This window comes from Helianthus annuus, chromosome 12 (genome assembly GCF_002127325.2).
Source record: "Helianthus annuus cultivar XRQ/B chromosome 12, HanXRQr2.0-SUNRISE, whole genome shotgun sequence".
NCBI lineage: Eukaryota > Viridiplantae > Streptophyta > Magnoliopsida > Asterales > Asteraceae > Helianthus > Helianthus annuus.
The window spans coordinates 119,538,345-119,564,827 of NC_035444.2; the positions used below are offsets into that span (position 1 = coordinate 119,538,345).

General features: G+C 41.9%; 1 pseudogene; it reads left to right on the forward strand.

The window, feature by feature from the left end:
* The window catches only part of LOC110897048, a 38,375-nt pseudogene extending 12,982 nt beyond the window's left edge, over positions 1 to 25,393 (forward strand).
* The last annotated feature ends 1,090 nt before the right edge of the window (positions 25,394 to 26,483 follow it).

The following is a 26,483-nucleotide window of genomic DNA, read 5'->3' on the forward strand; positions in this document are numbered from 1 at the left end:
GAGATGCTCAGGTGGAAGCATTGAAACCAGAAAACGTAAAGGCTGAAGCTTTGCATGGCTCAAGGCAACGATTAGAATAAAGGGAAGACGGCGCCTACTATGTAACAGGACGTATTTAGGTCCCACTGTACGGCGGTTTACGAGAACTTGTGATGGATGAAGCACACAAGTCTCGCTACTCAATACATCCAGGGTCGGATAAAATGTACCACGATCTCAAAACAACATATTGGTGGCCTAGCATGAAAGCCCACATCGCTACTTACGTCGGCAAGTGTTTGACATGTGCAAAAGTCAAAGTGGAGTATCAGAAACCAGCGAGCCTACTTCAGCAACCCAAGATACCGCAATGGAAATGGGAAGAAATTTCCATGGATTTTGTTACAGGCCTACCCAGATCCCAGCATGGGAATGACACTATATGGGTGATCGTGGATCGACTCACCAAGACTGCACACTTCCTGGCTATTAAGGAAACGGATAAGTTCTCCACTCTCGCAGACGTTTATCTTAAAGAAGTTGTTTCGAGGCACGGGGTGCCCACCTCCATCATTTCGGATCGGGATGCACGATTCACGTCAGAGCTATGGCAAGCGATGCACAAATCTTTTGGCTCACGATTAGACATGAGCACAGCGTATCACCCTCAGACGGATGGGCAGTCTGAGCGAACGATCCAAACTCTTGAAGACATGCTTCGGGCATGTGTTATTGATTTCGGCAACGGCTGGGAAAAGCACCTCCCTTTGGTGGAGTTCTCATACAATAACAGCTATCACACCAGCATACAAGCCGCTCCATTCGAGGCATTGTACGGGCGTAAATGCTGGTCACCTCTCTGTTGGGCAGAGGTGGGGGATAGTCAGATCACGGGTCCGGAGATTGTAGTGGACGCCACAGAAAAGATTGCACAAATACGACAACGCATGGCGGCAGCACGCTACCGTCAGAAAGCCTACGCGGATAAGCGTAGAAAACCATTGGAATTTCAGGTCGGGGACCGGGTTTTACTAAAAGTCTCACCCTGGAAGGGTGTGGTTCGATTTGGTAAAAGAGGCAAGCTCAATCCGCGGTATGTCGGACCGTTCGAAATCACTGAAAGAATAGGCAAAGTAGCCTACAGACTAAACCTACCAGCTGAACTCGGTGCAGTTCACAACGTATTCCACGTGTCGAATCTGAAGAAGTGCTTGTCAGATGAGACCCTCATAGTTCCTTTTAAGGAACTCACTATCGACGAGCGGTTGCAGTTCGTCGAGGAGCCAGTTGAAATCACGGACCGGGATGTTAAGGTCCTCAAAAAAACAAGAGAATCCCTCTTGTTCGAGTTCGTTGGAACTCCAAACGTGGCCCAGAGTACACCTGGGAACGCGAAGACCAGATGACAGAAAAGTACCCCCAGTTATTCGAAAACCGTGCAACCACTACTGAGGCTGAAGCTACTACTGCGGAATTTCGGGATGAAATTCCAAATCAACGGGGGGATGATGTGACACCCCAGGAAAACCAGTGAACAATACAGCTTACCTAGCTTCCTCAGTGAGTGCGTACCAAATTTCGAGACGAAATTTCTTTCAAGTTGGGGATAATGTGACAACTCGAGTTTTCAAGATTCCGCTTTCGCATTTATTACGCGTTTATTGTTTGTTTGGTTGTTTATTTGCACAATTGGTTTACGATGAAACTGTATACGTTTGATACAATAAAGTGTACTGTAATTGTGCATGGTTATGTATTACTTGTGAATGATTTGACAAATACTTAAATGTGGTGGTGAAACTGTAAATTGTATATCTTGTGCATGAAATATGTGATAGATAATTCCTTAGGGTGCTTTGTGCGAATAGTGAAACTTTAACAACTTAAAACCCTAATCTCCTTCCCTAATCATTCACTAATCATCACACAAGAATCAAAACACGTACCCTCATATTCTCTAATCCTCTCTACAACCATCTTCTTATCATTCTTGGCTTCACAAGTCTTTTGGGCATCAAGCTTGATCTTTCAATCCATTTAGAATCAATCAAGGTAATTGTTTAATCATTGTTGGTTGTTAATTGTTGATTGATTAATGCATGTAAACCCTAGTTCTTCATATGATATTCTTTGTTAATTGGTTTGATTCTGATTATTGTGAATTGATGTTGATTGTTGTGTAAACATTGCCTGATGTAAGATACGAGAATGGTAGAATGATTGATTAAATTGAGTATTGCTATGCAAAGCATGAAGTAGGGTTTTGATCGTAATATTGAAACGTAACTGTTAAATTGTTCATTCTATGCTTCTGTACGTGACTAGGGTTTGAGTTTTGAATGATGAATCATAGTCCGAACTTTATTAACATATGCATGTGTCCGACCTTCAATAGACTTGTTTAGTCCGAATATCTTGAAGCCTTTATGTCTGAGTTTTTGTGTTATTCATGCCATATCCGACTTTCACATAAGGACATTGAGTCCGAACTTTTAAGGCATCAAGCATAGGGTCCGAGTTTTGGGAGATGAGCTCTTGTCCGACTTTGTTGTATAACCTGTATCCCGACTTTTAAATCAACACATGGTCCGACCTTTATATATGTAACATGGAGTTATAAGATCCGAGTTTTTAAAGGCATGTTGTCCGAGCTTTTGCTTGATATGAATTGTTCAAATTTCTAGACATAAGGATCCGACTTTTATATTGATTGCTAGAGTCCGAACTTTTAGTAAACCAAGTGTGTCCGAATTTTAAGTGGCTTGCAAGAGCCGACCTTTAGGTGATATAAAGGAGTCCGACTATCATAGATGGATGTGGTCCGAGTTTCATGGCAAGCGCTATAAGTCCGACCTTGTTGGATGAGCTTGGTCCGAGTTAAGGGCTTGAAGCCCTGTCCGAGTTTGTGAAGGCCTCCACCCCCCCCCTGTCCGAGTTTTAAGGTAGGGAAGCCCCCACCCTTAGTCCGACTTTTGAAGGGGAAGCCCCATGTTCCTTTGTCCGAGTTTTTAGGCCACAAACACAAACCCCTTGGTCCGAGTTTTACAGTGCATGTGATCAGAAGTTTATAAGTCTTATAAGTGGTCCGACTTTCTTATGATGTTGAATGTGATCCAAAGTTTATAAATGATATATGTGATCCGACCTTCTTATGATGTGGTATGTGGTCCGAATATTGATTGTTATATTGTTCCGATCTTATGATTGAATATAAATGTAATCCGACATTTGATAATGAGCACATGATCCGAGCTTGTTGATGCTATATGTATGAATAGGTGAATAGGTGTCGGAGTTATGACAAACACCAGTGATAAAGCTTACTGTATGTTTCTGAATATAATCGCATGCTACTGTTCATCACTGTATGTAACTGTATGATATTGTATGTTGCCGGATGATATCGTATACGTGAACAAACTATCTCATGCTATTCAGTACACAATTATCACACGAATCACATTTATTGGGATACCAAGGGTAAACCCTAATTGAATGAAAAGCTTGAGTTGCATGAATGTGATTAGTTGCTTATGTGATACATGATGTTAACTGTCTAACGCTTTGTGCCATAGATTACCTGCGTATCGTTACGAACATGAACTGATTTATTACACGTGCATCCAATAGGACTTGACTGATTACCTGTGAGCACGTATTTAGCATACCGAGCAAACCAAGGTGAGTTCACACAGCCAAGGCATGGGGTTCCCAGGGTGGGAAGGGGATTGATTTATTTACTTGTACTTCCCTAGATAATGGAATGTAGTGATATGATCCTCGGGTGAGGAAGGTGATTGGTTAAGATACTGCTAGACTAGTGATGCTTATAGAACTGATCTTCGCATACACGCCAGGATTGGCTGCGATAATATGACTGATCTTCGCACACATGCCAGGGTTGGCTGCGATAATATGACTAATCTTCGCACACATGCCTAGGAAGGCTGCGAACTATACACTAAAACTTCGCACAGGTGCCGGGTGGCCGCGATACAAACATACCTAGTCTAGAATACTTGAGAACTTTCCCTAATCTTCGCATACATGCCAAGAGGGCTGCGATACGAACTAATACGATACATGACTTAATGAACGAACACAAGGCTTACTATACTATTACAATTACTGAACTATTAACTGTGAACTCGCTCAACTAGTTGTTGACCCTCTGCTGCATGCCTTGCCGGACCTTAGGTACTTATGGAGCTTGCACAGGAAGGAGCATGTCGTTGTGGAGCATGGATCGTGGTTGTTATGTTAAAAATTATAACACTTGAACTTATTACTTACACTGGGTTTTCATACTTATGCTTCCACTACACTTTGAAACTATAATTACGTTTTGAACACCTATCGTATTGAATGATTGGTTTGCATTTATTTTACTTGATATTAATTACATGTTCAATATGATTGGTGGCTTGATCCTGGTCAGTCACGCTCCCAAGCGGTGATACCCCGCGTGTGGATTTTGGGGGTGTGACAGACATGTTAGTGGGAAACTTTGATGAACCATATGCTATAGATAAACTGTTAGGATGTTTAGGAATGTTTTATAGTTTGGACTTATTGAACCAACATGCTAATGACATGGATCTGGTAATGAATAGGATATAGTCTCGTGTTATGTTTAAAATCAGGAATATATTAATTTCCTGATGATAATGATAGATATGTATGAGAATGATTGTGTGGTTTAATTTGGTGTGAATATGGATCTAGATGTAACCGAAAATTATGATTAGAGTTTGGGTAGCTTTGAGATTGTAACTGATGTGATCCTATAATTGTCTAGATGTAACCGAAAATTATGATTAGAGTTTGGGTAGCTTTGAGATTGTAAATGATGTGATCTTATAATTGGGATGGAATTGATGGGAGGTTACGGGTACGGAAAATTAGAAAAGGGTGGGCTTGGTCAAATCGCACATTTGAAGCACACATTAGAGTGGGTTGTGCGTGTGTCTATTTGGACCGAGCATTGGAACTGGGCCAAACATTGATACAAGTCGCACACTGCATCAAACCGCACACTTGCACCCTGGTCGCACACTCTGCTACCATTACACACCGCATCAAAGCTACTCGATATATGTTATAAAATGACTTACATCATATACTGGGTGTTAAGAGGAAAATGTTGTGTGTTATGGACTATGGACTTCATGATAAATTGTTACAACTTGTATGATGGTAATGAACTAATAAGATGCATGATTAACCGGTATGCCATGTAAGGTGATTTGTGAATTGCTTGATCATCGTTTCTTTTTTCCTGAAAACCCTAGGCGAAATCATCTTCCACCTCCGGATCTCAATCTGCCTCTTCCGGATCTCAGTCAACAAACATCGTTTCTTTTTTCAAAATCAGTATGTTGACCCTCTCTCTCAATCTTCATCCGGATTCTAAACCCAAACCCTAGATCAAAATTCGTCTGCCTCTTTATCTCTCCCAATCGTTAATCGTCTGCGACAACGATCAATCCATCTTCAAATCATAATCCGGTATGTGCGGTTACTGTTTTCGAATTAACATCTTGATTTGGTTTTTGTTTAACATTTATTGATGATTTGTTTTGGTTTCATTCGCATCTAGCGTTTTTTCATCTTCAAGCATTTTCTGAATCTTTAATTGATATTTGAAGTATATATGTAAATATGTAACTTGGTTTAATTTTAGTTACAAAATTGGTGTAGAATCTGGGAATTTGAAATTAATATATGTGGATTTTAAATTAGAATTTCAGAATTTAAGATGTGGTTATACGAAGATGGAACTAATTATTTAGCCATGGCTAAATGAGTGGGTAAGATTCTGAGTTTTTTTAACTGTTTGTGGATCTATTGATTAAGGTAATTTCTTTAATCATCTCTTTTGTTGATTTTGTTGTTACTCATCAATTTAGGTCAAAAAGACTGTCTTTTTCATCTGGGATTTTTTAATTTGTAGTTGACATAATGTGTTTAGTTTAAAAAGACTGCCTTTTTCATATGGGGTTTTTGAATTTGAAGTTGAAATGATGAATTTAGTTAAAAAAAAGATTGTCTTTTTCATCTATGTTTTTCAATTGTGTAGTTAAAAACATGAATTTAGTTTAAAAAGAGTGTCCTTTTGATCTGCGGTTTTTAAATTTGTAGTTAAAATGATGAATTTAGGTAAAAAAGAATGTCTTTTTCATCTGTTTTTTTTTTTTTTTTTTGTATTTGAAGTTAAAATGATTCAAGATACATCATCGGATATTTCCCGAACCACAGATGTATCTTGATGCGTGCTAGTGTGTATATGTTTTAGGTATATATTTTAAGCCCTTTTACACTTTTTTGCCAAGTTTTAAATTTATAAAACACGATATTTACTAACACTACACACACATATGGGCAAGTGCACCCATCGTGGACGTAGTATAGTGTTGGTAAGATACCGAGGTCGTCTAAGGACACAAGAGCTTTTAGTACCGGTTTATCCTCAACGTCTAATCAAATCAAAATGTTAGAAAAGATTTTAAAACTAAGAAAATAAAACTAACTAAATGCTGAAAAATAAAAATAAAAACAGATAGGCAAAATGAATCACTTGGATCCGACTCGTGTATAGTGTAACCTTTGATTATTTTCGCACTTTTGCACTTGTTTAAGAGATTATCTTAGTTATTGTAGTAGGCCCCTCTTTTGAAGGTGACGTTACCCTCAACCCAGTAGTTTGAGTCAGCAAGGATACAATCCTAAAGGGTCGGATTATTGAAAGATAATTAATTAAGTTATTAATGCAAATTATGGTAGGCCCCTCTTTTGAAGGTGACGTTACCCTCAACTAACTAGTCTGAGTCAGCAGGGATACAATCCTAAATAGCCGGGTTATAGTATTAATAGTAGCTTAACTTATGAGGGGGTCAAAGAGTTTGGATCCCCGCCATCCAATACCTTTGGGTATTGAAGGAGATCCTACTAAATTTGACCCAGGTCCCTTGCAGGACCTCTAAACGCTGAACAAGGGCAAGACTCTTACCAAACCGTTCCCTTAACCACCGACCAGGTAGCCAACATACCTCCATATAGACCGTGGAGATATGAATGGTGAAAATCTTTTATTTTATATAGACAGTAAAATAATGTCAAGACACCACGGACAAACGATAAGGAAGAATCACCTTCAACATAAGAAACTAGTTATTAAAGTCATTAATACAAAACCAAATAAAAAGTGCAAAAGATTAAAAATAAAAAGTATTACACTAGACACTTGTCTTCACCAAGTGATGTAAGAGACTTAGGAAAACATGGCCTTTGATTGTCAAGAACTCTTACGATCAATCTTGGATCCCGAGACGACTCACACACTCTATGATGGACAATGGATGATGGTGGTGGATGATGGTGTTATGGTGGTGGTGGGTGGTGGGTGAAGTGTGAGAGAGGTGGTGTGCCAAGGGATGAGTTAAAATGGCTTCAAGCACTCCTATTTATAGGCTGAACAGAAGCCTGGGCACGGCCCCGTGGCCGTCTGACACTCTCTCTCTTCATTAATTGTAATTCGCAATTACAATAAATGCGCCTGCTGTACTCTAACCACGCCCCCGTGTCCACTGGGCACGGCCCCATGGTGGGCAATAGAAGCTTCTATTAGTTTGTCTTTTCTGCTGCTTCTTGGGCACGACCCCGTGCTCGCTGAGCACAGGGCGTGTTCAGTCTTCTGCTTTCTTTGTTTTGCTTGGGAGGATGCTGTTGAGGGGTCGGGCAATCCACTTTTGTCCCTTTTCTTGTATTGTTAGATTTTGCTGTCTTTTTGCTTCTTTTGTTAATTTGAGCTCATTTAATCCTGAAAATACAAAAGGAAGACAAAAACACACTTTTTCCAACATTAGTACTAAAAAAAGGGTTAGTTTTATGCCACAATTGATATAATTTATATGTTTCATTTTGCGCGTATCAAATACACCCACACTTGAATCTTTGCTTGTCCTCAAGCAAAACTCTTTATAATGTGGCTTATTCACTCCCAAATGGAATGGGTAGAAGAGAAGGTTTTTGGGCTTGTCATAGAGTGTTGGGATTTTTCCAAGATCGTTTAGATTTTATTTTTATTTATTTACAATCATGTTCGTCATGATTTATAAAAAACTTTTCATAAGATAAATTATTTATTAAGGCATAACATACCTTTTTAAAATTCCATTTATATACAAGTTCACATACCTCACAGGGAAATTACTCACACTCGGCCGAAGGTGTATTTTTAGTGAATCACTCGAGAGCGGCATGGAACTTATTTCTACCATAAGCTTGCCAAGCAATCAATCCTCCTCCTTTTTAACTTTATACCTTTGTAAATATCAAGAGGACTTTTTTTTTGGGTGAAGGGTTAGGCTTGGGTTAAAGGTGGGTGGTTGGGTTAGTGGTTAGTTAAAAAGGGCGAAAGGCGTAAAAAGCGTTGGTTTTCGTAAAACATTTTGTTTTTGTGACTTTTTATTTTCAATGAAGTATTTACTCAAACAAGCTTTTGTTTGAGGAGCTTTGTTTGTTTATTTTCAACTTCATCATCAATCATTTTATTTTTTTATTTTATTTTATTTTATTTTATTTTATTTTTTTCAAGAGTCACACGAAAACCAAACTTTGTTACTAAAATAAGGGGTAAAAAATGAAAAAGGGCCTTTTGGTGGGTAAAAAGGGTTTTGGGTTAAGAAATGAAAAGGTTTAGGCTCAAAGGGGTTAACTAGGGGGAATTTTTGGGTAGGTGAAAAGAAAAATAAAATAATGGTGTTGAAAGAAAAAGGGTTAGTCCTAATGCCTCCATCATTTACTTACTTGGGTTTAAGTTGGTAAGGACCGGGAATGAATTATCGTGGCAAGTTCTAGAGTCGTAAGAACCAAGTGGCTATTCACACAAGAAACGAAAAATGAGCATTTAGTTGTAAAGATATGTATTTGTATGCTCTATAAAGGCTCAAAACTCACTTTTGTGGGAATGGGTTTTTATGTGGTCAAGTATATATAATCAAATTTTAACTAAGCTTGTCATGCCGTTTCATAATTTTCTTATGTTGGTTCTTTTTATCACGACGCTATCGGTTGTAAATTTGTAAAAATATAACCTTGTTAGAGTTAGAATTCCCAACTTAAACTTAGACAAGTAAAAAAATGAAAATTTTTGAAAAAAATTGGGGTGATTAGCAGTTCCAGTAGAGTTTTGTGTAAGGCTTGTTATTAGGACTTGCACAATTCAAGGTTTTAGCTTCCCCCCCCCCACACTTAAATTACACATTGTCCTCAATGTGTCCCAAAAATAAGTTTTTAGGTTGATTGAATATGTAAAATGGTGTTAAAAGCAAAAATTTATGTTACTGGCAGTCTGGACACGGCCCCGTGGTGACCGGGCACGGCCCCATGTTCAGGTGCCAGTAACAAAAACTAAAGAAAAGTAACAGAAGTCTGGACACGGGGGCGTGTTTAGTGAACACGGATCGTGTCCAGTTACCTGAACTGGGCAATTTTCTGCAGGATGTTCAGCACGGGGCCGTGTTGGCTGGACACGACCCGTGCTGAGCTTACTGTAATGAAGAAATTGTTGTCGGATGGCTCTGTTTTCGTGCATGGGCCATGTTTCTCGTTTCCCTTGTTATCCTTCACCATCAAGAGTGTGTTTTATTTCTGCAAATTAAAACTAAGATATTAGACTAAACTGAGGATAGTTCCGCGGAATGCCTCCGTGGTGCGCCACGTTTATAAGGGTCCTTGGCTAGACCCAAGGTGAGGTTATATGTTTTCCGAGCGGGATGTTTTGCATCCCATGTTGCACCGTCGGAGAGCATCATCCAAACTCGAATCAATAACCTTCATGTAATTGACCGGGTCATCGTCCTCTATTCTCTTCCTAACCCCGAACTTCACTTCCTCATCACCATATTTTAAAGTGAGCATTCCGTCATTCATGTCTACCAATGCTTGTGCGGTGGCTAGAAATGGTCTCCCTAGTATGAGGGGGACTTCGGTGTCTTCTTCCATATCAAGGATGACAAAGTCGGCCGGGTAGACGAAATTATCAACTTTCACTAGCAGATTTTCAGCGACACCTTGCGGGAATTTGACGGATCGATCAGCAAGCTGTATACTCATCTTTGTAGGACTCGTCTTGCCTAAACCGAGTCTTTTGAACATTGATGCTGGCATGAGGTTGATGCTAGAGCCAAGGTCGGCTAGCGCATTTCGAATGGGGGAGTCCCCAATTGAGCAAGGAATTGTGAAGCTTCCGGGATCAATCTTCTTTTGGGGAAGTTTATTGAGCACGAGGGCGGAGCATTCTTCGCTAAGTTAACTAACTGCAATGATTCAATTTTCCTTTTATGAGTGTGAAAGCCCCTCATGAATTTTGAATATTTAGGCATTTGGGTTAGGACGTCAATGAAAGGAATGTTAACATGCAATTGTTTTAGTAGACTTTCGAATTTAGCGAACTGCTCATTGGTCTCTGGCGGATTAACCTACCGGGGTACGGAACTCGAGGAGCCTTGGTAGGCTCTGGTGAGGGAGGAGAACCCTTCTCTTGTTGGGGTGGTGTTGCGGTCTCCTCGATAGGCGGTGGGCTTTCCGCAGGACCCACGGTACGGTTCCGTAGTGTTATGAGATGAACTTGTGCCTTTGGGTTTGTTTCGGTATTACTTGGTAACCCGCCTTGTGGTCTCTCGGAGAAATTTTGAGCTAGTTGACTTATTTGTTTTTTGATGTTTTGAATACTAGCTTGTTGATTTCTAAAATTTGATTCTGGTTGTAGAAACCTATCCGAGTTTTTCTTTTCAGTGTCGGAGATGAGGCGAGATATAGTATCTTCAAGCCTCTCTCGTCCACCTTGTTGTTGAGAAAAAATTTGTGACTCATTCCTTGGTTGTTGAAAGTTTGTTCGCTGATTTAGGTTTTGTTGGTTACTACTATTGTCGGGTTCTCTCCATCCAAGGTTAGGGTGGTTACGCCATCCCTGGTTGTAGGTTCCCGTTGGGGGACCCGACGGCCTAGGTCTATTATCAATGTAGTTTACCGACTCTGTTTGATCATCTGTTTCTTTCATACAACTCCAATTTTCATGTGGCCCACCACACCCTTCACAAGCCATAACCGAGACTGTTTTTGTCATTTCTAGCTTTTTAATTTTTGAAGAAAGGGCCTCGATTTGGGCTTGTAAAGAAGTGCTTTCATCAACCTTATGGGTGCCCAGGGAAATAGATTTATTGCCTCGGGGAGTGTGCCATTGAAAATTGGTTTGAGCAATTTCCTCAATCTGATTATATATTTCTTGCGGGCGGCGATTACCTAAAAGTCCCCCGAAGCTAGAGTCAAGTGTTTGTCTAGTATGTAGCAACAATCCATTATAGAAGGTGGATACTTGTTGCCACAATGCAAGACCGTGATGAGAACACTTTCGTAATAGCTCCTTGAATCTTTCCCAAGTTTCATACAAGGATTCCCCCTCGTCTTGCGAGTATGTATTAATTTCAGTCATTAATTTAGCCGTTTTAGCGGGAGGGAAATACTTATATAGAAATTTTTGGGCTAGTTACCGAACCAACTGGGAGGGTGTTAAGCCAAGCTTTTGATCGGTCTTTTAGTGAAAATGGAAACATTCGAAGGCGAATGGCGTCATTTGATGCTCCATTGATCCGAAAGGTATCACATATTTCTAAGAAATTAGTAATATGTAGATGGGGATCCTCGTCCGCAAGCCCATGAAAGGTTGCAGAGTTTTGAAGCATCTGTATCAAATGTGGCCGAAGTTCGAAGTTATTGGCTTCGACATTCGGTGCATTGATAGCGGCGCCAAGGTTACCTACGGTGGGTCATAGGTAATCCATGAGGGTACGCTGGTCCGCCAATGGAAGTGGGTCCCCCGAAACCTTCTCTTGGTTTTTAGCTTTTAGTCTTTTTCTGAGAAAGCGTTCGCGTTCTTCTAGAGGTTCTTTTATGTCTTTATTAGAACTGGAGCTCATACACTACGTAGGGGTGGCGTCAGGTTCCAAGTCCTGCAACAAAACAGAAAAGAATGTTGGTCAGAAGGTTCACCACGGCCCCGTGCTCAATGAACACGGCCCGTGGTCGGAGTTACAGTGATTGTTTTCCGGATCCCTGTTGCTGGAAAGTTGGACACAGCCCCGTGTTGCACCGACACGGCCCCGTGCTCAGCCTTCTGTAACTCGGAAAATAAAAACTGCCAGTACCAATGCTGGGCACGGCCCGTGTCCGACCAGGCACGGCCCGTGTGAGCTCTGCAGAAGCTGAAAAATTAGAAAAAATTCCAAAAAAAAAATAAAAAGAAAATAAAAAAAATGATTAGGCCGTTGATTCCTAACTTTCTTAAAATCCTTGTGTCCCCGGCAACGGCGCCAAAAACTTGATGCGTGCTAGTGTGTATATGTTTTAGGTATATATTTTAAGCACTTTTTACACTTTTTAGCGAAGTTTTAAATTTATAAAACACGATATTTACTAACACTACACACACATAGAACCTTTCGTTGTAACTTGCTTGTACGTTATGTGACTAGTTAAAATGATAACGTGAATCTTTTTATGTGATAAGTGCTTTGTAACTTGCTTGTACGTTATGTGACAACCCGAAACCTAGAACCTTTCGTTGTAACTTGCTTGTACGTTATGTGACTAGTTAAAATGATAACGTGAATCTTTTTATGTGATAAGTGCTTTGTTACGCGTGTATTGTATATATATATATGTGTGTACGTGTTATATGTGAACCGAGAACCCGACACGAAACAACAAGGACCCGACTCGAGACCATGTGGTCTCGAGTGAACCGTAACCATTAGGCCGGTTTGGGCCTTTGGCCGGTTGGGTCTTTGGGCCGAAAACACCCACTCGAAACCCATGAAGGGTGCACACTTGGAACTAGCCTATATATAAACCAACCTTAGTTAGTTTTTGCCATTTGTTGAACATTACACCCACACACTCTCCTACTTCTCTCTCTCACTAAAAACTCTAGAACACAAACACTTCATCATTCTCGGATTTGGACTTGGATCGGCTCACACATACACCCGGTTGGAAGCTTTTCACACACCCTCGAAACCCATAACCGGTTAGTGTTCTTGATGCTTTGTTGAATGTTAGTATGTTCATGTTATGTCTAGGGTTTGAAGGTTAGATTGTTTATACATGAGAAATGATTTGCTACTTGTTAACAAGTGATGATATTGTATGTACAATGATGATAATCGGTTAACACATCTTCATGTAGAGTTGTGATATTTTGTGTTTAAAAGAAGTTTGAATCATTTATGTTGATATTCATGAAATCGGACTAGTTTATGATAATGGCAAAACTTAGTTAAAAATGTGTTGCTAGCAAGATGAATATTGATATCTAGTGTGGTGTTATAACTATTGTCCGAAAATGCATAGTATGGTTGAATGAAAATGTTATGATCTTGATGAATATGTGTTTGAATATGTGAAGAACACTTTGAATGATAGTTAAGAATATGAAAACCCTTGTGATTTTGATCCATCTTTGACTAGTAACCTGATTAGGAAAACTGTTAGTGGAATTCTATTGGTCATTTCCGGATTTGGGCCTGATTATATTGTACTATTTGGCTGATTACACCTGCATCAACACGTGAACGTGAAAATGACAGCTTACCGACTCGCAATCACCCGTTGCGACTCGCAACCACAACGTGATGACTCGAGACCACGCGGTTGCGACTCGCAACCATATCAGGACAAGCCGAAACCACAGGTTACGAGTCCGGTTGCGACTCGAGACCTTAGCATGATGAACCGAGACTACGGTTGCGACACCGGTTGCGACTCGCAACCATCCATGATCAACGCACAGCATGACTCGAGACCATGCTTGCGAGTCCGGTTGCGACTCGAGGCCACACTTTGGGCCTTAGTTAGTGGGCCGGACTTATGAACTTCTGTGCTACTGTTGATGAGTTATTTGGGCCTGTTATCACGAGCCCAACTGTTTGGACTTTGAACTTGTGATTGACTGTTACCGGTGAACTGTGAACTGTTACTGATTATACGTGATTTCCATGCGTGTTGAACATTTGTACACTACTTGGTTCGAATCTGATTATACGTGATATCCGTGTTAGGACGTTATTGACTACTTGCGACTTGATTGACTTTCTGTGATTAACTGCCGAGCAAACCGAGGTGAGTTCACACCCTTACAAAGCATGGGATTCCCTGGGTTGGGAACGGGGTTAAGGAACGTGGTTCCTCGTCTACCTTGGGTAGGACGTCAGTGGTTCAGGAATGTGATTCCTCGTCCGGATGGACGGATAAACGTACTAGACTAAAACTCTATCACGAAGTCCCTCCTTTTTGTATCGACTAATCGCCGGGCCAATGGCGAGCGGGTCATTAGTTAGATAGCGCTATTTAGGTCTGACAAGCCTCACACCGTGCCGCAGAGGACGGGCGTGAACTAATGGATCTGGGGCACGTCAATGATGATAGACATTGATGTTTTCAGGGCACATAAACATGACTACAGTCAGCAATCGATACGGTAACGAGTCTAGTATACACATGGGGTAGCCCCCACGGCTGGAGAGCCAGATGATGTACATGGGGTAGCCCCCACGGCCGAAATGCCTGATAACTACATGGGGTAGCCCCCACGGCCGGAGTGCCGGAGTAACTGGGAACGAACTGGTCACGTTTTTTTTAAACTATGGGGTAACCCCCACGGCAGGATGCCAGATAATGTAAACTGTTTTCGAAACAACTAAAACGAACGCCCACCCGTGAACTCACTCAACTAGTTGTTGACTCGTTACTACATGCTTTGCAGGACCATAGGTACTCAGCTGGAGCTTGCATGGAGGAGGATCGTTGTGGGACAGGGATTGCTACAAGACTATGTTAAACTTGAAACTTTTGGAACTTATGTTATAACTTTAAACTTATGCTTCCGCTTGCAACTTAAACTTATTTGTTTTGGAACACCAATCGTGATGGTTAAACTTTTATAACTATTTATATGCTTGTTCAGTATGATTGGTGGCTGGATCCTGGTCAGTCACGCCCCCATGCGGTAGTACTCCGCAGGTGGGATTTTGGGGGTGTGACAGATTGGTATCAGAGCCATTGGTTATAGTGAACTTGGTTTTAATAAAGGAGAAACGTTTTTGTTAAAACCAGACTATAACCGGTTTAGTGCTCAACGGTCCACAACGACACTTCGCTCCTCATGCAAGGCTCGACGTTCTAGGTAATATAATGTATGTATATTGCCTACTTGTTAGTTACGTAGTACATTGCTCATGGTATGCTTGATTAGTATAGCTACTGTTGTTTGAACACGTGCGTGCTTACTCTGTCTTACTATCGTGCTTTCGCGAACCTCTCTCACACGTATTGCTTTTATTATGAAGAACCATGTCTGGACGCGTTAACATGACACAAGCCCAGTTGACGGCTTTGATCAACGAGCGAATTGACGCAGCGCTCGCAGCTGCACGCGCAGGAGGTATATCCTGCAGTCCGAAATTGTTCTAGGATCGTTTGGATCCTACTCTCGTGAACCAACCTTTGCGTTAAACTCTGTCTTTTCTTCCACCTACCTTAGGTCAGTATGCTCAGGCACCGGTGTGCACTTTTAAGACCTTTATGGACTGTCGACCCACGACTTTTAGCGGCACTGAAGGAGCAGTAGGTCTCCTACACTGGTTTGAGAAACTGGAATCTGTGTTCGAAATGTGTGAATGCCCTGAAGCGCGCAGGGTGAAGTATGCTACTGGTACTCTCGAGGGTTTGGCTCTCACGTGGTGGAATGCTCAAGTGCAGATGTTAGGGTTGGTTGCTGCCAACGCCACCCCATGGGAAACTTTCAAGGAAATGATCAGGGAGGAATACTGCAGTCGTGACGACATTCACAAACTGGAGGATGAGTTTTACAATCTCAAGATGTCAGGATCAGAAATTGAGGCATACACTAAGAGATCGCATGAGCTAGCCTTGTTGTGTCCTACTATGGTGGATCCTCCCTACAAGCGAATCGAACTCTATCTCAAGGGCTTGGTGCCAGAGATCCAAAGTCATGTGACTTCAGCAAGGTTGACTACTATCCAGCAGGTTGTACAGTTGGCTCACCGTCTTACTGACCAAGCGGTGGAGCAGAACAAGTTACCGAAGCGTATAGGTGCTGCAACTACTTCTGGTGCTTCTAGTGGGGATAAACGGAAATGGGATGGAACTTCAAGCAGGGGTTCAACTTCAGTGCAAACTCAGTCTCAGCAGAGAAAGACAGATGATCACAAGAGCCCCAGTCAGCAGTCGTCTGGTGGTCAAAGTCATGGTGGATACAGAGGAAATCACCCCAAGTGCAATCGTTGTAGCCTACACCACAGTGGGCCATGCACCAGGGGCAACTGTCATCGATGCAACAAGCCTGGTCATGTTGCAAAGGATTGCAGAAGCGCATACCCCGTCAGTCAGAATCGTCAGCAACCTCAGCAGAACCAGCGACAGCAGCAGGGTAACAACAAAGGATGCTTTCAGTGTGGAGCTGAGGGCCACTTCAAGAAAGATTGTCCCCAACTGAACCAGAACAACAACAACAATCAGGGGAATGGTAACAATGGGAACAACAACAACAATGGTGCTAGGGGACGAGTGTTCGTGATTGGTCAAGGTGAAGCAAGGAATGATCCCAACGTGGTGACGGGTAAGTTCCTTCTCGACGACTTTTATGTTACAGTCTTATTTGATTCGGGTGCCGATACTAGCTATGTGTCACTAGAAGTTAGTAAGATGCTTAAGCGTATTCCTACACCCCTGAGCGACAAGCACACTGTCGAGCTAGCTAATGGTAAGAGTTTGGAAGCCTCACACGTAGTCAAGGGTTGCCAGCTTATTCTCGCTAACCAGACTTTCTCTATCGATCTTATTCCTATCGTCTTGGGTAGTTTCGACGTTGTCATTGGGATGGATTGGCTATCCCAACACCGAGCAGAGATTCTTTGCAACGAGAAGATCGTTCGTGTTCCTGGTTTAGGTAGTGAACCTCTCATGATTCGTGGCGACAAGAGAAGTGCTGTTGAGAACATTATCTCTCTTCTTAAGGCTCAGAAATGCTTACGAAAGGGCCACACTGCGATTTTGGCTTTAGTTACTGATACCACAGAGAAGGAGAAGAAGCTAGAAGATTTTCCGGTTGTACGCGACTATCCTGAGGTATTCCCTGAGGAATTACCTGGTCTTCCGCCCCATCGCCAAGTCGAGTTTCAGATTGATCTAGCTCCTGGAGCCGCGCCTGTAGCCCGTGCACCTTATCGTTTAGCGCCATCAGAGCTGGAAGAACTCTCCACACAACTACAAGAACTCTTGGATAAGGGTTTTATTCGTCCTAGCTCATCGCCTTGGGGAGCTCCAGTGCTTTTTGTGAAGAAGAAGGATGGTACCTTCAGAATGTGTATCGACTATCGCGAACTCAACAAGGTGACTGTGAAGAATCGTTATCCTCTACCGCGCATTGACGACTTGTTCGACCAGTTGCAGGGATCGAGCTACTATTCAAAGATCGATCTGAGGTCGGGATATCACCAGCTGAGAGTCCGAGAAGAGGATGTCCCTAAGACGGCTTTTAGGACTCGATATGGGCACTATGAGTTTCTGGTCATGCCGTTTGGGTTGACAAACGCACCGGCAGTTTTTATGGATTTGATGAATCGAGTGTGCAAACCGTATCTGGACAAGTTTGTTATAGTCTTCATCGACGACATCCTGATCTATTCTAAGAGCAAGGAAGAGCACGAACAACATCTACGACTTATTCTGGAACTCCTTCGGAAGGAACAGCTTTACGCGAAATTCTCGAAATGCGACTTCTGGCTTCGAGAGGTCCATTTCCTAGGGCATGTGGTGAACAAGGATGGGATTCACGTTGATCCATCCAAAGTGGAATCTATTAAGAACTGGCCTGCGCCTCGCACACCAAAGGAAATTCGCCAATTTTTGGGATTGGCAGGTTACTACAGGAGATTCATTAAGGATTTCTCTAAGATCGCGCAGCCTCTCACCCTACTAACGCAGAAAGGCGTTGTTTATCGTTGGGGAGATGCACAAGAGTTAGCTTTTCAGCATCTAAAGGATAGACTTTGTAGTGCACCTATCCTTTCACTGCCAGAGGGCACAGATGATTTTGTGGTTTACTGTGATGCATCAATTCAAGGCCTTGGTTGTGTATTGATGCAACGAGATAAAGTCATAGCTTACGCCTCACGACAACTTAAAGTTCACGAGAAGAACTACACGACACATGATTTAGAGCTGGGAGCTGTTGTTTTTGCACTTAAACTATGGCGGCATTACCTGTACGGAACCAAGTGCGCCATCTACACCGACCACAGAAGTTTAGAACACATATTCAAACAGAAGGAACTGAATATGCGGCAGCGACGATGGGTCGAGCTGCTGAATGATTACGAGTGCTCTATCAGGTATCACCCGGGCAAGGCCAATGTAGTGGCGGACGCCCTGAGTCGAAAGGACACTACGCCTAAGCGTGTAAGAGCTTTACAACTCACGATACATTCTAGTCTACCTTCGCAAATACGAGCTGCTCAGATAGAAGCACTGAAACCAGAAAACGTTAGAGCAGAAGCTCTACGCGGGTCAAGGCAACGCTTAGAACGGAAGGAAGACGGTGCTTATTATGTAACAGGACGCATTTGGGTCCCACACTATGGCGATTTACGAGAACTTGTGATGGATGAAGCGCACAAATCTCGCTACTCGGTACACCCTGGTTCGGACAAGATGTACCACGATATTAAAACTACGTATTGGTGGCCCAGCATGAAGGCCCACATAGCAACTTACGTCAGCAAGTGTTTGACTTGTGCGCGAGTCAAGACGGAATATCAGAAACCTTCAGGCCTACTTCAGCAACCAGAGATACCACAATGGAAATGGGAGCAAATTTCCATGGATTTTGTTACTGGCCTACCTAGATCACAGCGCGGAAACGATACTATCTGGGTGATCGTGGATCGACTCACAAAATCCGCACACTTTTTGGCAATCAAGGAAACGGATAAGTTCTCCACTCTGGCGGAAATATACCTCAAGGAAGTTGTTTCGAGGCACGGAGTGCCCACTTCTATTATCTCTGATCGAGATGCACGTTTTACTTCGGAACTGTGGCAGGCAATGCACAAGTCTTTTGGCTCACGTTTAGATATGAGCACAGCATATCACCCACAGACGGACGGGCAGTCCGAGCGTACTATCCAAACACTAGAAGACATGCTTCGCGCTTGTGTAATCGACTTTGGCAACAGCTGGGAAAGGCATCTGCCACTCGTGGAATTTTCGTATAATAACAGCTACCACACCAGCATTAAAGCTGCTCCGTTTGAGGCATTGTACGGACGTAAATGCCGGTCACCCCTCTGTTGGGCAGAGGTGGGGGATAGTCAGATCACTGGTCCAGAACATGTGGTAGACACTACTGAGCGGATTGCTCAAATACGACAACGCATGGCGGCCGCTCGTGACCGTCAGAAGGCATACGCCGATAAGGGCAGGAAACCACTTGAGCTCCAGGTTGGGGAGCGGGTATTACTCAAAGTTTCACCCTGGAAGGGTGTGGTTCGTTTTGGTAAACGCGGCAAACTCAACCCACGATACGTTGGACCTTTCGAAATTCTTGAGAAAATAGGCAAGGTGGCCTACAGACTGAAATTACCAACAGAACTCGGTGCAGTTCACAACGTTTTCCATGTGTCGAATCTGAAGAAGTGTCTGTCAGATGAGACGCACGTAGTTCCTCTGAAGGAACTCACGATCGACGAACAGTTGAAATTCGTCGAAGAACCTGTCGAGATCACGGACCGGGATGTTAAGGTCCTCAAGAGCACTAGAATACCTCTTGTTCGAGTTCGTTGGAACTCACGTCGCGGCCCAGAGTTTACCTGGGAGCGCGAAGATCGGATGAAACAAAAGTATCCCCAACTGTTTGAGAACAGTACAAACGCTACTGAGGCTGAAGCTACGGAATTTCGGGACGAAATTCCAGATCAACGGGGGGTGGATGTGACACCCCAGGAAAACCGGGAAAACCTTACAACTTGACTAGCTTCCTCAGTGAGTGCCGTCAAATTTCGGGACGAAATTTCTTTCAACTTGGGGATGATGTGACAACCCGAAACCTAGAACCTTTCGTTGTAACTTGCTTGTACGTTATGTGACTAGTTAAAATGATAACGTGAATCTTTTTATGTGATAAGTGCTTTGTTACGCGTGTATTGTATATATATATATGTGTGTACGTGTTATATGTGAACCGAGAACCCGACACGAAACAACAAGGACCCGACTCGAGACCATGTGGTCTCGAGTGAACCGTAACCATTAGGCCGGTTTGGGCCTTTGGCCGGTTGGGCCTTTGGGCCGAAAACACCCACTCGAAACCCATGAAGGGTGCACACTTGGAACTAGCCTATATATAAACCAACCTTAGTTAGTTTTTGCCATTTGTTGAACATTACACCCACACACTCTCCTACTTCTCTCTCTCACTAAAAACTCTAGAACACAAACACTTCATCATTCTCGGATTTGGACTTGGATCGGCTCACACATACACCCGGTTGGAAGCTTTTCACACACCCTCGAAACCCATAACCGGTTAGTGTTCTTGATGCTTTGTTGAATGTTAGTATGTTCATGTTATGTCTAGGGTTTGAAGGTTAGATTGTTTATACATGAGAAATGATTTGCTACTTGTTAACAAGTGATGATATTGTATGTACAATGATGATAATCGGTTAACACATCTTCATGTAGAGTTGTGATATTTTGTGTTTAAAAGAAGTTTGAATCATTTATGTTGATATTCATGAAATCGGACTAGTTTATGATAATGGCAAAACTTAGTTAAAAATGTGTTGCTAGCAAGATGAATATTGATATCTAGTGTGGTGTTATAACTATTGTCCGAAAATGCATAGTATGGTTGAATGAAAATGTTATGATCTTGATGAATATGTGTTTGAATATGTGAAGAACACTTTGAATGATAGTTAAGAATATGAAAACCCTTGTGATTTTGATCCATCTTTGACTAGTAACCTGATTAGGAAAACTGTTAGTGGAATTCTATTGGTCATTTCCGGATTTGGGCCTGATTATATTGTACTATTTGGCTGATTACACCTGCATCAACACGTGAACGTGAAAATGACAGCTTACCGACTCGCAATCACCCGTTGCGACTCGCAACCACAACGTGATGACTCGAGACCACGCGGTTGCGACTCGCAACCATATCAGGACAAGCCGAAACCACAGGTTACGAGTCCGGTTGCGACTCGAGACCTTAGCATGATGAACCGAGACTACGGTTGCGACACCGGTTGCGACTCGCAACCATCCATGATCAACGCACAGCATGACTCGAGACCATGCTTGCGAGTCCGGTTGCGACTCGAGGCCACACTTTGGGCCTTAGTTAGTGGGCCGGACTTATGAACTTCTGTGCTACTGTTGATGAGTTATTTGGGCCTGTTATCACGAGCCCAACTGTTTGGACTTTGAACTTGTGATTGACTGTTACCGGTGAACTGTGAACTGTTACTGATTATACGTGATTTCCATGCGTGTTGAACATTTGTACACTACTTGGTTCGAATCTGATTATACGTGATATCCGTGTTAGGACGTTATTGACTACTTGCGACTTGATTGACTTTCTGTGATTAACTGCCGAGCAAACCGAGGTGAGTTCACACCCTTACAAAGCATGGGATTCCCTGGGTTGGGAACGGGGTTAAGGAACGTGGTTCCTCGTCTACCTTGGGTAGGACGTCAGTGGTTCAGGAATGTGATTCCTCGTCCGGATGGACGGATAAACGTACTAGACTAAAACTCTATCACGAAGTCCCTCCTTTTTGTATCGACTAATCGCCGGGCCAATGGCGAGCGGGTCATTAGTTAGATAGCGCTATTTAGGTCTGACAAGCCTCACACCGTGCCGCAGAGGACGGGCGTGAACTAATGGATCTGGGGCACGTCAATGATGATAGACATTGATGTTTTCAGGGCACATAAACATGACTACAGTCAGCAATCGATACGGTAACGAGTCTAGTATACACATGGGGTAGCCCCCACGGCTGGAGAGCCAGATGATGTACATGGGGTAGCCCCCACGGCCGAAATGCCTGATAACTACATGGGGTAGCCCCCACGGCCGGAGTGCCGGAGTAACTGGGAACGAACTGGTCACGTTTTTTTTAAACTATGGGGTAACCCCCACGGCAGGATGCCAGATAATGTAAACTGTTTTCGAAACAACTAAAACGAACGCCCACCCGTGAACTCACTCAACTAGTTGTTGACTCGTTACTACATGCTTTGCAGGACCATAGGTACTCAGCTGGAGCTTGCATGGAGGAGGATCGTTGTGGGACAGGGATTGCTACAAGACTATGTTAAACTTGAAACTTTTGGAACTTATGTTATAACTTTAAACTTATGCTTCCGCTTGCAACTTAAACTTATTTGTTTTGGAACACCAATCGTGATGGTTAAACTTTTATAACTATTTATATGCTTGTTCAGTATGATTGGTGGCTGGATCCTGGTCAGTCACGCCCCCATGCGGTAGTACTCCGCAGGTGGGATTTTGGGGGTGTGACAACTAACACTACACACACATATGGGCAAGTGCACCCATCGTGGACGTAGTATAGTGTTGGTAAGATACCAAGGTCGTCCAAGGACACAAGAGCTTTTAGTATCGGGTTATCCTCAACGTCTAATCAAATCAAAATGTTAGAAAAGATTTTAAAACTAAGAAAATAAAACTAACTAAATGCTGAAAAATAAAAATAAAAATAAAAACAGATAGACAAGATGAATCACTTGGATCCGACTCGTGTATAGTGTAACCTTTGATTATTTTTGCACTTTTGCACATGTTTAAGAGATTATCTTAGTTATTGTAGTAGGCCCCTCTTTTGAAGGTGACGTTACCCTCAACCCAGTAGTTTGAGTCAGCAAGGATACAATCCTAAAGGGTTGGATTATTGAAAGATAATTAATTAAGTTATGAATGCAAATTATGGTAGGCCCCTCTTTTGAAGGTGACGTTACCGTCGACTAAGTAGTCTGAGTCAGCAGGGATACAGTCCTAAATAGCCGGGTTATAGTATTAATAGTAGCTTAACTTATGAGGGGGTCAAAGAGTTTAGATCCCCGCCATCCAATACCTTTGGGTATTGAAGGAGATCCTACTAAATTTGACCCAGGTCCCTTGCAGGACCTCTAAACGCTGAACAAAGGCAAGAATCTTACCAAACCGTTCCCTTAACCCCCGACCAGGTAGCCAACATACCTCCATATAGACCGTGGAGATATGAATGGTGAAAATCTTTTATTTTATATAGACAGTAAAATAATGTCAAGACACCACGGATAAACGATAAGGAAGAATCACCTTCAACATAAGAAACTAGTTATTAAAGTCATTAATACAAAACCAAATAAAAAGTGCAAAAGATTAAAAATAAAAAGTATTACACTAGACACTTGTCTTCACCAAGTGATGTAAGAGACTTAGGCAAACATGGCCTTTGATTGTCAAGAACTCTTACGATCAATCTTGAATCCCGAGACCACTCACACACTCTATGATGGACAATGGATGATGGTGGTGGATGATGGTGTTATGGTGGTGGTGGTTGATGGTGTTATGGTGGTGGTGGATGATGGTGTTATGGTGGTGGTGGAGGTGGGTGAAGTGTGAGAGAGGTGGTGTGCCAAAGGATGAGTTGAAATGGCTTCAAGCACTCCTATTTATAGGCTGAACAAAAGCCTGGGCACCGCCCCGTGCCCGCTGGGCACGGCCCCGTGGCCGTCTGACACTCTTTCTCTTCATTAATTGTAACTCGCAATTACAATAAATGTGTCTGCTGTACTCTGACCACGCCCCCATGTCCACTGGGCATGGCCCCATGGTGGGCAATAGAAGCTTCTATTAGTTTGTCTTTTCTGCTGCTTCTTGGGCACGGCCCCGTGCTCGCTGAGCACGGGGCGTGTTCAGTCTTCTGCTTTCTTTGTTTTGCTTGGAAGGATGTTGTTGAGGGGTCGGGCAATCCACTTTTGTCCATTTTCTTGTATTTATGTTAGATTTTGCTGTCTTTTTGCTTCTTTTGTTAATTTGAGCTCATTTAATCCTGAAAATACAAAAGGAAGACAAAAACACACTTTTCCCAACATTAGTACTAAAAAAGGGTTAGTTTTATGCCACAATTGATATAATTTATATGTTGCATTTTGCGTGTATCATATCTCATGCTGACACCGTTTGCACGCTGCCAATATTGGCGACTACATCAGATGGGACCCTCGGGTGATCAACAAAACGACGAAAACACGTCGGCTTTGTGACCCCAACAAGTCAAGATGTTCGGTCAATAGAGCCGATTGTTGAGCAAAATACAACAACTGATCAAGATTTATATCTGGATACTTTTTATTCAACAAACTAAAACATTGGTTACAGGTTCGGCTTTCGATTTTAGTGACATGTTTTTGTTCGGCCAAATTGACATGCCGATCAAGTTGGTACCGGGTCATTCAGTCGGTACAGTCTTGGCATTCTATGTAAGCCAAAATAAGTTCAGTTCACATTAACCCATGCCTCAATTGCTTCATCTTATCAATATATTTTATATACTTTTTTTGTGACAATGCAGCTTACATCGGATCAGCCTAATCGAGATGAAATCGACTTTCAGTTACTTAGAAATGTTTCCGGCCAGCCTTATATTCTACAAACAAATGTATATGCTGACGGTTTTGATAACCGAGAAGAGAGAATTTACCTGTGGTTTGATCCCACAAAGGATTTCCATACCAATTCTATCTTATGGAATCTTCATCAAATTGTGTAAGTGTTTTTTTTGTCGAACCAATCTTTTCTAGTGTTTGCCTTATGTAACTAAAACGTAAAAAGATGGTCCTTCTGAGCAGGTTTATGGTGGATTTTGTTCCGATAAGAACATATAGGAACCATGTAGACAAAGGAGTTGCATATCCTAGATGGCAGCCTATGGGCATCAGGATCAGCTTATGGGATGGTAGCAGTTGGGCGACACGTGACGGGAAAGACAAGTTGACTGGTCAAAAGGCCCTTTCATTGCATCATTTGCAAATTACACGATCGATCCGTGTGTATGGAAGGGAAATGTGAGGTTTTGCAGAGAAGATAGTTCAAGCATTTGGTGGAATCATTTAACCAACCTATCATCATTCGATACAATCATTTAACCATATGAGACAACTTCCAAGCCTTAGTAAGTAAACCTCTTATTGCCAAGATAATAAGAGATTTAATAATAATCTCCCCAGAGAATGTTATCTTTCAAAGTATTGATTCTTTGATCTCCATCAAAGAATCTTTTAGCTTATGATCCGAGTCATATTAATAATACTCAGTCAAGAGGTATGATTTTCATAACATTATAATATACTTGTGGTTTACCAGAACCGTTGTGGAAATTGTAGCTTTTTTATTTTTAAGAATTGCATTCATGGCTTGACTTCCTTTATATGCTTCTTTATAATTTAGATGTTAAATGTATACTTCTAAAGTTGATCCCATGGCTTGCCCTAGGTTGATGTGTATAGTCAGATGAAAGAAGCTGTAGAGTGGTATTCCTGTTTAATTTACGTTAATATGTTAATATATATCTATTTTCATAATCACAGTATCTAATTTATCTTTATAAGATTTATATTGTTTCTTTTCTGCTTCAAGATGGTATTTATAATTTTTTTTTGTTTTTGTTTACAGAAGTATTACATACAATATTCTTAGCTTTCAGTCCGTGAGTTATGTGTTGGTAGGATTTTTCCATTTATTTAACTTAATATTAAAGGTTTGGTGTTTGATATATAAACAATGGTATTATATCAGTTTTCAGTTAAATAAGATACTTGTGATGATAAAACTGGTGCAGTGGCATCAAGCTTTATCGCAATACATGAAAAGAAAAGATGATTGATTTTAATGATGGGCGATGCAGGGTTAAATCATGCACGCAGATTGAAGGGTCATGAACATAAGGTGATGGGTTTAGTTTTTGTAGGGAGGGAAGTACCATTATGCATAAGCGGTGATAATGGGAGGGGGGTCATATTCATTTAGGGCATTGAGGATGAGAAGCCAATCAGAAGAATGAATGAGGAAAACGATTGGCGTTACAATGGTAGTCATTCCCTTGCAGCAGCTGTTTCTGGATCTGATATTTTTATACAGGCAGTGGAGATAAGTCAGTAAAGGCCTGGTCAATGCATGTAAGTAAGATATTTCTTTCTTCAGGTAATGATTTTATGATATAATAATAATGATAGTTGTTTTGTGTTTGTTAGGATTATTGTCTATCATGTACTATGAATGGTCATAAATATATGTTATTTTTGCTTCTATCATGTGCTAGATTTAGTTGTGCAAAAATACCATG